The following is a 16,470-nucleotide window of genomic DNA, read 5'->3' on the forward strand; positions in this document are numbered from 1 at the left end:
GCTCACTTATTAACAAATTCAAGATCTTACTGAGACATACCATGAGCAATGCACACAAAGCAATGTAACCACTGACAGATCTTAGCTGAATATGTTGTTCTCCTACATGGCTGCTTTCCTGTTTTAGGACCCTCAGGCTTCATTTCAGGAGACACATGCGGCAGTGGAGTTAGTAGGCCAGACAAGATGTCATAGTGACGTGGGCAAAGCTGGCTCTCCTTCGTTAGCAGTCCACAAGTATGCTGTTAATTCGACAGGCTGATTTCAGTGGGGCCTTGAACAGAGACAGATGCTATCTCCTCCAGCTGGCAGTAAAAATATCCAGTATGATAAGGACTCAAGCCTATGCCCTTCAAAACATTACTGATTTAAAACCTTTGGGAACTCTGGAGCCTGGCCTGGACAGCAGTAAGGTATAAATTTCCACAGCCCCGGATGCAAATCTCAGCTCAACTACTGACAGCTGCCTGAGTCAAGCCACAGGACACAGCACAGCATCCCCAATACCCGGTTCCCTGCCCCCTTCACAAGGCATCTGTCAGGCTTACAGGAATTGATGGTGGTCAAAATACTGACTACATGTTGAAACTTGGTGCCTCAGAACCATAGGATTCTTTTTTTTTTTTTTTAATTTCATTTATTTATTTGTCAGAGAGAGAAAGAGCGAGCAAGCAGAAGCGGGGGAGCAGCAGGTAGACGGAGAAACAGGCTCCCCCCCTCTCTGAGCAGGAAGCCTAATGTCGGACTCGATCCCCGGACTCCTGGGATCATGACTTGAGCTGAAGGCAGAGAGTTAACTGCGTCACCCAGGCATCCTAGAACCATGGAATTCTTAAAGTCAATCTACATTTCTATTAACTTTATGTTTTATTACAAGCAAAACATCATTCTTGGGTACATTTAAAGCAGTGAAAAATGTGTCTGGGGTTTTACCCTTAGACTAGATGCTCCTTAATGACAGTCACAATAATAAATTCTCCTACTTTATCTGATCGTCTTCCATTGTGATCAAGTCCTTGCTAGAAAAAATATATCTTGAGTTACAGGTCTGTTCATTCTCCAGAAGAAACTGGATTTTTTTTAATCCCTAGGAATTTCCTATCAACCGTATTTTTGCTGACTTCCAGTTCTGATCGTGTATTTCTATACTCCAAGTAAACTGCACTCATGTAATATTTTTAATACTAAAAACCAATGTCAGTGCAGCCTAATCACAAAAAAAGAAAAATCAGACAAATTCCAACAGTCCTACAGTGTACCTGACTACTACTCACAACTCTGAAGATTATCAAAAAACAAGGAAAGGCAGGAAAACTATCAGAGCCAGGAGAAGCTTGAGAAATGTCAGCTAAATGTAATGTATGACATCTTGGTGGGATCCTGCAGCAAAAACAGGACTTCCCGTAAAAACTAAGGAAATATGAATAAACTACAGCTAATCATAGTATAACAATATTGGCTTATGAATTATAGCAAATGTACCACACTAAGGTAAGATGTTAATAGGTAAACTATTAGTGTGTGTCAGTGTAGGGGCACATGGGAACTCTCCATACTACCTATTTAATTTCTCTGCAAATCTAAAACCATACTAAAAAATAGAGCTTATTAATAAAAAAATGTTAACCACAATGAGATGCCACTTTCACACAAAAATGGCCAATATGACCAAAAAGATAAATGGCAACCCCTGGTGAGGATGTGGAGGAACTAGAACCTTCATACGTTGCTAGTGGGAATGCAAAAATGCTGCAGTCACCAAATAATAAAATAAAGTAGCAGTCGTATTGGAAAATAGTCTGGCCATTTCTCAAAATGTTAAACAAGTTACCATGTGACCCAGCAATTCAACCTCTAGGTATATGCCTGAGAAATGAAAACACATGCCCCCCAAAAAACTTGTTCACAGCAGCAGCAAATTCATAATAGCCAAAAAGTGGTAACAACTCAAATACCCATCAACTGAGCAACAAATAAGATGTGGCAGGATCCACACAGTGGACTATTATTCAGCCATAAAGGATGAAATTTTAATACTCGAACATGGGTGAACCTCAAAAACATTATGCTAAGTGAAATAAACCAGACAAAAAAAGCCACATATTGTATGATTCCATTTATATGAAATTTCAAGAACATGTAACACAAAGTAGAATTGTCACTGCCTATGCAGGGGGTGGGTAGGAAATGAGGAATGTTAATGGATACAGGATGATAAAAATATTCTAAAATGGACTTACAGGGATGCCTGGGTGGCTCAGTGGGTTAAAGTCACTGCCTTCAGCTCAGGTCATGATGCCAGGGTCCTGGGATCAAGCCACGAATAGGGCTCTCTGCTCAGCAGGGAGCCTGCTTCTTCCCCTCTCTCTCTCTCTCTCTCTCTCTCTCTGCCTGCCTCTCTGCCTACTAGAGATCTCTGCCAAATAAATAAATAAAATCTTTAAAAATATAAATAAAAAATGGACTCACACATATAAGTGATTTGAATGGTACGTGAATTATACCTCAATAAAGCTGTTATAAAAAAAAAAAAAACAACTCATGTGCACCAAGATTGCTGACAGAACACTTTTTAATCCTATTCAAGACAAAGATTTTGACAATGTCTTGTTAATATGAAACCATGAAACCATTAATTTCCCTGATATGCCTTGCTCCTTGATTTTGTAATATCCTTATTATAATGCCTAAGAGCATAACATAATGGAAAAAACATGCACACACGAGTGAGCTTTTTTATTTATTTTTTTTTTATATTTTATTTATTTATCAGAGAGAGAGAGAGGGAAAGAGAGCGAGTACAGGCAGACAGAATGGCAGGCAGAGGCAGAGGGAGAAGGAGGCTCCCCGCCAAGCAAGGAGCCCCATGTGGGACTCGATCCCAGGACGCTGGGATCATGACCTGAGCTGAAGGCAGCTGCTTAACCAACTGAGCCACCCAGGCATCCCTGGAGTGAGCTTTTTTAGATTAAGTAAGCAACATATATAAGGCTTCCTAAAGTGTGCCTGAGATATGAAATAGGATGCAAAGAATATTCCCATGATATATAATAAATTAACTTACAAAAATGAGCATCACAGTGTACTGTTTTAGTATACTTCCTCAAAATGTAGTCATTTCCTCTGAATTACTAGAAAATAACAATGCTTTCAGTTCTCCCATTATTTATTGTCCTAATCCTATGAGAAATTTAATACTAACCCTGCAGAAAACTTCAATTAGTGCTTAGTCTCCCATAGCACGATACATATCACGTAGGTAGAATATAACTCAGTAAAAATTTAGCAAGGTCAATTTTTTTTATTCTACACATTCCAGATGTATATTAAGAAATACAATAATTTAAAAAATGAAACTATTTCATTCAAGTTGAAAAAGATGAATTTTTGCCCATATTAATCCAGCCTAATTTCATGAAGCAAGAACTGAATCAGAGTTCAACAACAGATTTGAACTGCGTGGGTCATTATATGCAGATTTTTTTCAATACAATACTGTCAATGTATTTTCTCTTCTTTATAATTTTCTTAATAACATTTTCTTTTCTCTAGCTTATTTTCCGGTAAGAGTACAGTGTTATAATACATATAACCTCCACAATATGTGTTCATTGACTATTCATGTTATCAGTAAGGCTTTTATGTCATTGGTAAGGTTTTTGGTCAACACTAGGCTATCAGTAGTAAAGTTTTTGGGGATTCAGAAGTTATATGTGGATTTTTCACTGCAGGGGTGAATGGGGGGAGGAGGTGAGCAACCCTAACCTCCACAATGTTCAATACAGCACAACTGTACTGCTAACGTTAGACAAACCGTGAAACCTAAGGTAGAATAAAATTACTTTTGGTTCTTGCTTTATTTAACTGCAGGGAAAAAGGTATCTAAGCCTCTAACCAATCAGTGTATTAATATTCATTTCTCTGAGCATCTCTATCAGCCACTTTCCTACTCCTAATCAGATTCTTCCTAAGACAATATAAAACACTTTGAGAGGAATATAACCTCAATTTTTTTAATTTAAATTCAATTAAGTAACATATAATGTATTATTTGTTTCAGAGGTACAGGTCTGTTATTCATCTGTCTTATATAATATCCAATGCTTATTACAACACATAACCTCAGTTTATATGTGTCAATTTACTTCAGAGGTGCAGTTTTACACACAACATTATCCACATGTAAAACATTATTAAATATTATTTAAGTCATTTCTAGAATTAGTTTAGAATGCATGTGAATCTACAAAGATCCTTGGACTTTGAACTCAAGCTGTGCTGTTGTGCCTCATGGATAAGCCTAGGTTAGCTCTTAAGATTTACAGCCAGTAAAACAGACGGGGGCTTAGCAGTCTAAAAAAAACCAGGGGGTGCGTGGCCTGCTCAGTCAGTAGAGCATGTGACTCTAGATTCTGGTGTCGTGAGTTTGAGCCCCGCACTGGGTGCATAACTTGTAAGTAAGTAAGTAAGTAAAATAAGGCACCATGGCTCTTAAGTCTCTATAAGTTAAGTAGAAGGTAGAACATATTAGGTATATGAAGTTGGGGGTGGGTATAGATGCATCCATTCCTTAACTCCTTTTTATATATTCATTCAACAACTTATCAATTTCCAACTATGCAACAGACAATGGGGATACAAAGTTAGAAAGATACAATCTTGCCCTCAAGAAGCTCTCACCAGGGGATGTCAAGGAGGAGGTATGGAGCAGGGGAGAAGCAGCAGCAGCTCATACTCTACATGGCCATCCACATCTTAGCCCCAAGAATTTCAAATAAATCTTAGTGTTAATAAAATTTTTTTAAGTGACCTTTTAAAAAAGTTTTTATTTATTTATTCCTTTACTCTCTATACCACAACATTGGGGCTCAAACTCAAGATTCGGAGATCAAGTGTCCCATGCTTTTTAGACTGAGCCAGCCAGGCACCCCTGTTGGAAGATTTTAATCTAAAATGTGTATGGTACCTTTTAATTTAACTATTTTATTTTACTTAATCCACAACAAAATACAAACCACCACTAGGTTCAGATAGGCTGCATGCCTTTCCCACCTCTTGAACCTCTTAGCTGTGGATTGTGGGCAAAGGGGAGTCAGTCAGCTCTGTTCCACTCACTCAGTACATTGCCTCTTTTATCAGTCAGCTAGCAAATGGTAGCACCAGGGTGGCAATTTCCACTCACAAATCCACTGTTTTTTGCTTTTCTCCCCATATTAGTCCTCAGCACAGGATACTTTGTAGGGCATATACACAGAAGATTCTTAAAATCCCCAATGAGACAGAAATGTCTTTCTCATTTGTAGCCATCTGCCAAAGAGCTAAACAAAAGGGATCACTTGGCCTTAGTGCCCTTTAATCCCCAGCACTAAACCAGTAGACATTGCCCCATTTATAGCTGAAGCAATTCTGAGGAGATACCACATTGTCATTCACCTTTACCTTTGGAATCTTTCAGCACTTGGGAGTCAGCCTGAAAGATCTGCTTAAGACACCATATTTAAATCCTTAGCCTTAATTTTTCAATTCCCTTGTCTTCCCAGAACAATACAGAACAAGCAGTATAACTGCTCAACCCAGTAATGTATTTTTGTCTCATTTTTATCATTTGTCTCTGAGAAACTGAAATTAGTTGTTCTTTACATTTTACATAATTCTGAAAGACACAGAAGCCTTTAATGATAGATTGATTTTTACAAATCCAAAAGTTGACTGAAATACACATACTAAAATCAGAGCCAGGGAAAAGCATTTTTACGTGTTTATCCAAGAGTCTGAACTATAGATAAATGCACTGTAAGAAATAGGGTTCCTCCTTTTCTGTTTGTGTTTTGGGGTTAGGAAGGAACTGACAGGGTAAGCCAAGATAAGACTATGATTCAACATGGACTACAGAATAAAGCCCAAATCCCACAACCTCATACTCAAAATGCTCCACAACCTTCCCTAAATGCCTTTCCAGTCTCATCTCCCTGCACTTCCCCAAAATGAACTAGAATATTCACCCTTAGCTGCACTTGCACTGCCCTGCCACACCTCCATTCTGCAGTTCAGTTGCCCCCTGTGTCTGGAACACGTCCTCCTCTTCCTCTCCCTAGTGACTGGTGAGCACCTGCTATCCTTCAATGTTTCCCTCCTTCAAATTCCCCTCCCTCCATTATTTGCTTTATATAGACAAATGCTCCCTTATTTCAGATGGCTTACAAAATGCATAAAACATCAGAAGACAGTATTAATTATCAATCCCTTAACTCTGTCCTTGCTTGCCCTAATTGCTACAATGGAAAGTTAGCCTTCCTCCACCTCAGGCCCATCTCTCTTGGTTTCTATCATTCCTACAACATGTAGCACCAACTGCCCTGTGCTGGAGCTAGGAACTCATTCCTCTTAACCCTCCTATAAAACTTCAGAGGGCAGAGAAGGAACTTTCCGCCATTGTGTACATCCACCTTTCAGCTCAGAGCTTACAAACTATTCCAAAAATATTTGTTGAACACAGTTTAACATTACATCCAGATTACCAAAAATAAAAATCCAAGCATATACTCTGTGAATATACTAGTCATTCATACTTGGCTTGGGGTCAACTCCTAACTTCCTCTAGCTGATGCTGGCTTTCCACGGGTGGAATGGCCATACTGGCTAAACAGCAGTTATTTATTTAAAAGTATGTACTAAAAGCAAAGGACTGATTTCTTGGGAGAACAAGGTGGGTGGGGTATGGAACTGACAAGGAACTTCCAGGGAACAGCAACCACTTAAAGAAGACTAATTAAAAAACAAAACAATGGGGTGCCTGGCTGGCTTAGTTGGTAGAGCATGTAAATCTTGATCATGAGGTCATTAGTTCAAGCCCTACGTTGGGTGTAGAGATTACTTAGAAAATAAGCTTAAACAACAACAACAAAACCTGAAACATCAGTTTTGTGAAGAAAGTACAGTTTCAAAAGAAAACCATTTCTTTCTAGCTCATCTATCACACATTCCCTTCATTCTAGTCCACGGTTTCTCAACGTGTAGTTACCAGATCAGCAGCCTTGGCCTCACCTGGAACTTGCCAAAATGAAACTCTCCAGCCCCATACCAGACTTAAAGAAGGAGAAACTCTGGAGTTGGGACCTAGCAATCTGTTTTTCACTAAGCTCTCGAGGTGATTCTTAGGCATGCTCATGTTTCAGAACACATTCAAGTACCTGCAGCTTCCTGAATAGGCCAGCTCTTTCTAGTCTCCATGTTTTCTCCCCTACTGAACCTTCTCTAAGGAATGCTTTTTCCTCCATCTATTCTCTGTAGATTGAACTTGTGTTTCCAAGGCTGGGCTCAAAAATCTTGACACCTGGGACACCTGGGTGGCTCAGTTGGTTAGGCCACTGCCTTCGGCTCGGGTCATGATCCTGGGGTCCTGGGATTGAGTCCCACATCAGGCTCCTCAGTGGGGAGCCTGCTTCTCTCTCTGCCTCTGCCTGCTTGTGCACTGTCTCTCTCTCTCTCTCTCTCTCTGACAAATAAATAAATAAGATTTAAAAAAAAAAATCTTGACACCTTCCTCAACCCACTGATCAGAATTAACCGCTCTCGACCTGGGCTCCCCCAAAGCTTCATTCTGCCCTTTCTCCCAGTGATCACTCTTGTCCCAGGCTGTCCATGTGTCTGCCTGCTCCATCTGACTGAGGACGCATGAATGTAGGGACATGTCTCACTCACAGCCTAGCCCCCAATTCACCTCCTTTTATTCAGCTGCAGCCCTTGGATTTTTTCAGAGGAAAGAAAATTATTCTTCTGCAGCAAGCCTCTAACTGACAATGAAAAGACTGTTGAGAAGCATCCAAACCCTCTCGCCCTAATGGAGATTAATAAATATCTTATCAAGAGGGATCTGGGGGCACCTGGGTGGCTCAGTGGGCTAAAGCCTTTGCCTTCAGCTCAGGTCATGATCCCAGGGTCCTGGGATCGAGCCCCTCATGGGGTTCTCCGCTCAGCAGGAAGCCTGCCTCCCCCGTTTTCTCTGACTGCCTCTCTACCTACTTGTGATCTCTGTTAAATAAATAAATAAAATCTTAAAAATTTTTTTTTTAAAAGAGGGATCTGAAGTTTAGGGGGAAGTTGTTGAAGGCACCTCTGGCAACAGAGAAATCCCTTAAAGAGCTCCATAGTCAAGACTTAGCTACAAACTTACTTAGGATCTTCTAAAAACCAAATATAAATTTGAAATTATTCCCTCTGATCAAAGAATATGGATTGAAATGAGCACAGATTTGGAGCTAGACTGAAGACCCAAGAGGACAGGATCCTGTATCTGTCTTGGCTATGACAATGGTCCCAATGCTGAGCCCTGACAGTTTGTCAAATGCTGTGAAGATACAGATGTGTGTTCCATCCCTGTCTTTCCAACTAGGTAACCTCAAGCAGGCAAGTCATTCTCAAAGTCTTGGCTACTTATCAGTGAAAGGCAGCAAGGTCAGAAAATTATTATCACTATCAATAAATACCTTACTCCTTACCTTACAGTTTCCAAATTGCTTTCACATTCTCTGTCTTATGTGATCATTAAACATGCAGCTGCAGAAAAGGACTCCCTTCTCATGGGGTCAGACTTTGACCTCCCATCCATGCCCCTGACCAATGGATTTCAGATATCTAAATTTTAAATTACTTAGCTCATGTTGATTGATCACTACTCAGTCAGAGATTATCAAGTTACCTTTTTCTATTGATCTTGAGTTTAACTTGGGCTGTATGAGGATAAGAAAAGGGATAAAGCAGGGGTGCCTGGGTGGCTCAGGGCGTTAAGCCTCTGCCTTCAGCTCAGGTCATAATCTCAGGGTCCTGGGATTGAGCCCCGCATCGGGCTCTCTGCTCTGTAAGGAGACTGTTTCTTCCTCTCTCTCTCTGCCTGCCTCTCTGCTTACTTGTGATCTCTCTCTCTCTCTGCCAAATAAATAAATAAAATCTTTAAAAAAATAAATAAATAAAAAGAAAAGGGATAAAGCAAATAGCTATTATTGTTGTTTTTCCAAAATTAATTCACTTGCATGACAACTTTGCTAAAAAGCATCATTGAATTTATGTGAGCTGTGTTTCACAGCTGGTACCATGAACATAGTGTCAGCTGTTAACACTGACCTGATAACACTTAAACTCTGCCAGAACTAGGCCACTCTTGAAAACACCATCTGAACCAAAAGAGTGTCCCAGTGAACCTAAAGCTGAGAAAAGAGGAAGGAAACAGCAGACTTCATCAGGACAAAATGCTGAGAAAGCCTTTGGATTAAAGAATTCAGGAGTCTGAGAAATTTGGGTTTATTACCAAAGGTTATAAATACTAACTTGATATTGAGCTAAAAGTTCAATTATGTACTAACTTGGTACTGTATTCCCACCAAATTATTGATAAATAGCAATTAAAACCTAAGCAGAGACCCACTTATCAAACCTCAAAATTCTACTTTGCATTGATTTTTATCTATAAACAGTAAGTACACTTCGAGTATATATCATCAAGGACAAAAAAAGGAAAGCAAATATAGCTACAAAGAATGGCATTTAAGATGACAAAGTGAAATGAAACAAAAAGTTTCCTTGTGCCTTTGATCATTCACTGTAAGTGAGTTGGTTCTGAACCTGCTTTTCTTTTATTTCAACAATTTAATCTAGGTTCTGAGCACCAGCTATGGAAACAATGTGTGAATTCAGCCAGCACTTTCTATCTAATGCATTCAAACTGTTTGATCAACATCAGTTTTAGGTCACAGATTGTCATGCATCACTTTGGATTTTACAATTGTGATCTGTGGGATAGGTTTACTCTTTAATTCGTAGAGTGCAGAGGGCCCTACATGAGCATTTATTGTAGGGAAGAAGGTTTAGGCAAGACGACCTTGGTCCAATGCTTAATTACCATGACTGATCCTCTTCCACACATTTACCAATGTTTCAATTCCAAATTCAATTCAAATTCTATTTTGACAGCATGATTACAATCTCGTTTCTTGGTTCTCCAACAAATTGAAGGAGATTTCATCATTTAAGTTTAAAAAAATGCTTTATTTCCTAGATCTTTAAACAATTTGAGTCTTTCAATAATAAAATAAATAGGGTAAATGCCAACCATTCCCCTAAAAACCTTTTGCTTTTTATCACGAAGAAGGTCCCCCATAAACCTTCCACCTTACAAAGACATCCAGCTACCTTACTATTGGAAAAGACAGTTTCTCGTATCTCCTCTGTGGTTGGCTTGGATTTTTTGAAGGAGGCATGTCTATGTGAAGTGAGTTATCACCCAAATATTCCCGTAGCTTTATAGTTCTGAATTTCTTAAAAGTTTCTTATAAAGTCTAAGTCCCCTCACACTGGACTTTGTGAGCAAATAACCTAAAACTTTCCTAAAAAAAATAAAATACTCTCTGATAAGGAGCACCTGAGTGGCTCAGTCAGTTAAGCGTCTGACTCTTGGTTTCAGCTCAGGTCATGATCTCAGAGTCTGGAGATGGAGACCCATGTTGGACTCGATGCTCACAGAGTCCGCTTGCCCCTCTCCCTCCCCCTACAACTTGTGTATAGGTGCTCACACTCTTTCTAATAAGTAAAATCTTAAAAAAAAAAAAAAAAACTTTCTGATAAAACAAGTGTTTGAAACAAGAAACTCTATAGTCATCACTCTAACACACTCCCTTTCTGTGCCCACAGTGTTACTAAAAGGCGACTCGCTTTTACAGAAGACATGTTACATACTTTTCACCAAAAACAGCCAGTAAGTACTTTGAGACACAGGAACATGTAAAAGAAGACGATCAAAGCTGACACAGCCATACATCTCATGATCTTTTAGGTCAGCAAAATTTCCAGCAAACTTGTACAGCCATTTTATAACCTATAAACCTGCCTACAGTACAAAGGCCTCTTTCTCTTGGTCCCTGATTTTCATCATCATCAGAAGAAAACATGGATTTGGATCTTTGTTCAGGGAAAGAGCTGGGTGGTAATGATAAGTTCTTGGATGTTGAGAAGAATTGAAATGGGCGGAGGCCAGAAGCCAGTGGCCTTTCCTTTCCTATCCAGTGCACATGCCCTGGGAAAGCACAGAACCAGGAAAAGGTGAAGCAGAAGCAAGCAATGGAAACAGGACTTAGCACAGGGAGGAGAAGAACGCTCTCAGCGGGATTCCATTTCCAGACACGCATGAGGGAGTAATTAGGTTCATCAAGGAGGTTGAGAGGAGGCACTTTCTCAAGGGCAACTCACTGGTCAAATTTGGGGACTGCCAGTCCTGACTCTAAATTATTTGTCTCTGACCTGGGGCCTTCCCTGAGGTCTCTACACCCACCTTCAACTGCAACAAGTCCACACTCATCTCAGAACTTACTGATCTTGAGGATCCCAGAAGAATGAGTTCAGGTCTGGATTCTCCCTGGGGGTTTTGACCAGGGTTCAAAGACCTGAGATCAGGATAAGGGTCAAGACCCACAGTTATTCCAAGAGCTTCCAGCAGTAAATCCTGCCACCCCAGGGGGAAAAAATCATTACAAACATGACCACCCGAGAGTCCTTAAACTCATACACAAAGTGAATTTCACACACCCCCAACTCAGAGGCATCTCCTGGATCTCTACACCAATTCACCTTCATTACCACTGCTCTACCCCCTGAAAGAGGACAGGAGCAGAACAGAAATAGCTTTAAGGTGCATCCAGAGAAAGAGTTGCTGATCACCTTATAATGCCTTGAGGGTAAAAAAGGAAATAAAGACTAGGTGGAATAATTTTTAAAATAAAAACAAAAACTGGGAAGATTCACCACTGCTGTTTTGTTTTCAGATTAAAGTCTGGCTCAGAATATTGAGTTTCACCACAGCTAAAATCTGTCATCATTCTCAGCATCTATTAGAGTTACCACAGATAAAGCTTTGCATTTTGTTAAGATATTTAATTATTTGAGCTCTCCATGCCTGAAGACAGGCAGGCCTGGGATTAAAACTTACCTCAACATTTGTCAATTGTATGACCTGAGAAATGTAACTTTATCTAAGTCTCAGTTTTTCCATCTGTAAAGCAGGAGTAAAGACTTAATGACATATCACTTATAAAGTGTTTAGAACAGTGTCTGGTGCATGGAAAATATTCTATAATCCTAGTTACTAATATTACCATTATTATTTTGAGAAAGATCCAGAATACAGTCACTTTATAATAGTGCTAGGTATATTATTCTAGAATGCAATCTTTGGGGCATTTTTTTTAAGTGTATGAGACATTATCTTCAACATACTACCTGACTTTGCATTTGGTTGTCCAACCAATTTTGACTATACCACAATTAAAAAAAAAAAAAAAAAAGGTAATCCCTCTATACCTGGCCAACCCTTCCCCTCCCTCTGGCAAACCATCTCTCAAGCTCTGTCTCTCCTCTCGACCACTCTCTCTCCCTGACTCCTTTACAAGAATAAGCATAACTTACCAGTTGAAGCTGGTGGTCAACTACACTGTGAATGTTAGTGTAAAAATGCACTATCAACAGCTCCATCAATGCGTGCACAGCCCAATGAAAAGGTTGTGTTTTGATTTGCAAAATGGTATCTGCAACAACTGTTCCAGGTAAACAAATATCTCAAACCACCTCTTGACCTTATTTTGGGTTCAGAAGCATTGTCTTCTTATTTTTCCAAGTAGAGAATCTGATCACAATTCTTTCTCAACCTTACCCCCACAGCCATTGCTCTTCACCTCCCAGTAGTGTAAAATATATCTCCCAAATACACTCGCAGTCCAAGGACTTTGGGCCCCTATGTTTGTGTCTTCTGTTCCAGAGAAGGTAGGCTACCACGTCCTTTCCAGACTCCTCCTCAACTCCATCGTGCAGACACCCAGGACTGCAGCCTCACCCCCCTCATTCTATACTCAACCTGGAAATGACCAGTCATCCCTTGGGTCTCAATGCTTCCTATAACACAGACATCCTCCCATTGGCCACCAAGTTCTCCCATTTAGATTGGCCTCTGAGGGTTTTCGATCCACAGTACATCTCTAACTGGAGTGCCCTGTTGCCAATTCAAATTAATCTTGAGGCAAATAACCTCAAAAAGTTAGAGATAATGAAATGAGCTAGTAGTGAAGAGATGGTGTAGCCAGAGCCTCTGTTCACACTAACTAGCTTACTTAAGCATAACTCACTTTCTCTTCTTATAATGAAGGTATGGTCTGGATAAGGCACTACCTGATAGCTCTAAGATCCTAAATGCCCACCTTCCCCATGCCAAAAAAAAAACCACTTATTTATTCATACAACAACTATTGAGCATCTAATACTGCAGAACTACATGCCTAGCATTGTGAGGGATTAAAGATCATCCCCCCAAAAGCTTGTCATCTAGAATATATCAACTGTAAGAAACGTTAAAAGATAAAGTCACAATCAGAAGTACTTATAAGGTAAAAACTTTATAAGCCCGTTATCAACACACCAAGCCTGAAACTGATTTTCAATATGTCTTTTCTTCTCTGCATCTAGTCTTTTACCAAAAGCTTTTTACTTTTCCTTTACATCATTTCTTAAATCTGTGCTTTCCACTAAGCTCTTAAGGGTCACATGCTTAAATGCAGGCTTGGGCAACTCTCCGCTCTGTTATGATTTTACCCCTTCACCAGCACTCCCCAAACGGATCCATGAGCTCTCATCAAAATATTAGAATCACCCCATTAGGCTGGTTTGACTTGGCCACTGTCTTGCTATTCCTCTAAGGTGGCCTCCCCTGTATTACACAATATCCACCTTAAATCCCTATACAAGGGGTGCCGGGATGGCTCAGTTGGTTAAGCGTCCGACTCTTGGTTTTAGCTCGGGTCATGATCTCAGGGTCATGAGATCCAACCCTGCATCATGCTCTGCACTCAGTGTGGAGTCGGCTTCACATCGTCTCCCTCACCCCACTCTCTATCTCAAAATAAGTAAAAAAAATCTTTTTTAAAAATCCCTTTACAAAATGAGCCATACTTCACCTCCCACGAACAGTGGCTGAGAACATACTTAGTGCTTGGTGCTGGATGGGATGTCTAAGTCATAGGTTTTAAGTTCTAAGAGCTTACAAACTGATCAGGAAGTTGACATGTGCTAAAATATAATAATCAGGGATACTAAAGATGATGCAGACACCAGCAGCACAGACAACAGTAATACATGCTATAGGGCTTGGAAGAGGGAGAGCTACTTTCTGGCTGCAGTAATTAAGGAAGTCTTCAAGAAGAGATCACACCTGAGTTACACCTCGCAGTGTGGGCAGAACTTCAGGAAATGAGGCAAAAAGGCATTCTAAGCCAAAGGCCAATGTGACTGAGGCTAGAAAGGAGGGAGGTTTCAAAATCAGCAAATTTGTAGGTGGGGCTTGAGTGAGAGGGCACTTTTTAAAAGGTTTTTATAGGGTTTGATCAAGCTTAGTAATAGGAATGACTAATTTTCAGATTAAACCAGAGTAAAAGAAGGTAGAAGAAAAAAGTAATGTTTAAAAATCTACCCAAACTGTGAAGAGAGTATTATCAGGGGGATGGTAAAAAGAGCCCTAAAATCAGAAAACCTGGGCCCTAGGCCCAGCTTTGCCAAGGAGGGGCTCCAGCAGCCACAGCAAGTCATTTAACCTCATTGGTCTCGGTTTTCTCATTTGTAAACTGAAGCAGCTGAACTGGCTGACCTCAAAGGTCTTTAACAGTCCAAAACTAAACCAACTGTATATTATTTCTGCCATTAAAACATTCATCATGGGAGGGGAGAGGCTGGAGGGAAATGCAGATTTCTGTGTTCCTTTTTCATACAGGTTTCTCTTCCTGAACTAAAAATTTCTTTTTTCCTAAACTCATTAATTCTCTATATATGTCTCCCACATCATAAATTTAACTTTACCTAAATAAAGTTCAGTGTGTGCCCCCTGATCTAAAATTTTATGACTCACAAGTTATCCAAGAAATTTGTGCAACGCAGCTGTAGCCTCCCACAAGTGTATCCAATACCGCAGCCCCAGGGTAAAATATCTGGGTATGAGCCGTAAAATGTGACAGGGTAAATAAAGGACAGAAAAGTGAGAACTCTTGCTGCTCATCTAAAATATCGCTTTCTTTTAATAGCACCAAATTAAACCTGAAATAACCGTAATGTAGAAAAGTAAGGGGCAGGGGTGGGGAATCTTACATTTTAAAAAGTTTCTACTTTAAAATGCTGCTGAAACGCGTGAAGTGTTTGGCACTGAAATTCGCTGAAAGTTGACATTTTTTACGCCGCATCCAGAGGCCTCCTGCTCTAGGAAGGCAGCAAAACCAGAAACCACGAAAGCGATTTCACTTCAGCCCTATTGATCCTATGCACCAAAAGACCAAAAGCAAATAAAATCACTCAACAGAATTCGAGTGGAACAGGCTGGATCAGAAAGCCTCGGCAGCAGCCACCCAAAGTTTAAAAGCGCCAGGGGGATATAGAAAAGTTAACAAAATGCCTAACTTCAAGCAGGGAATCATAATTCAGTTCCCAGGCTTACTGTGTAAGCAGCATAAATGCATGATTTAACACCTGCCCGCACTCCATGCTGCTGGGACTAGGCAGGTGCGCACCCAGAGGTCTGAGGACGCCGCACTGCACTGCCGGGCGCGGGGAGCCGCCTCTCTAAAGAGGGAAATCGGAGAGACTCCCCTCGAGCCGCTGTGCGCCAGCGAAGAAGTAAATCTTTGTTTTCTACCTACCGTTCCAGCCTTCCTCTCAAATCCCACAGCCGCGACGCGTACCTGCCGCAGCCGTCGAGCCCGCAGCTCCGGTTCGGGTCCCGAGCACTCCCAGCTCCACTCTGCGGATACCTCTCCGCGGCCGCCGAGCTGCTGCGCTCGCGCCACTACGCATGCCCGGCCGGCATCCAGGCCAGCAAACCCTAAATCCATTTGCCAGGTTTTAGCTGTGGCTCCTAGGGGAGAGGACCCAAGCCCCGGAGCCTGAGTTCCGCCCTAGAGTGGAAGACAAGTTGCAGATGCTGGGAGAGGTGGATGGACGCTGTGGCAACGTTATCCCTATTACCCTCAGTTACTCAGTACGTACTCCACCAAACCTAAAGCTAACCATCTACATAATTGGAATGAGCTTAGCTGAGTGGTCCTAAAACTTGAGCATGGATCAGAATGAGTGGGAGGGCTTGTTAAAACACAGATCCTGCAACAATTGTTTCAGATTCAGTTTGCCCACAGTGAGGCCCGAGGATTTACATTTCTAACACTTTCTTAGGGGAAACATGCTACTAGTCCTGGGACCACACATTGCCAACCCCTGGTCTAGAAAAAAGATATTTGATATTAAAACAGGAACGTTCTCTCACCGCCCCCCACTCCCCTTCTAGGATTTCACATAACATTTCCTCTTCATTTAATGGCCACACCTGTTTTAAAAATACATACATACATACATACAGCTCACGCTCAAACAAAGGTGGGACATTTCCTCTAGCATGTGAGT

At 40.8% G+C, this 16,470-nt stretch overlaps 1 protein-coding gene across 5 annotated transcripts in view; it reads right to left on the bottom strand.

Moving 5' to 3' along the window:
• Positions 1 to 15,852, bottom strand: part of PLS1 (plastin 1) — a 117,444-nt gene extending 101,592 nt beyond the window's left edge. For 3 of the 5 annotated variants that reach the window (XM_059391807.1, XM_059391806.1, XM_059391811.1), the window contains exon 1: positions 15,714 to 15,852. The gene's annotated coding sequence lies outside the window, so the exon portion shown is untranslated. The remainder of the gene's footprint in view (positions 1 to 15,713) is intronic. The other 2 variants (XM_059391809.1, XM_059391808.1) reach the window with 1 other exon arrangement.
• Between the last annotated feature and the right edge of the window lie 618 nt (positions 15,853 to 16,470).

Source organism: Mustela nigripes, chromosome 2, assembly GCF_022355385.1.
Source record: "Mustela nigripes isolate SB6536 chromosome 2, MUSNIG.SB6536, whole genome shotgun sequence".
Taxonomy (NCBI): Eukaryota; Metazoa; Chordata; class Mammalia; order Carnivora; family Mustelidae; genus Mustela; species Mustela nigripes.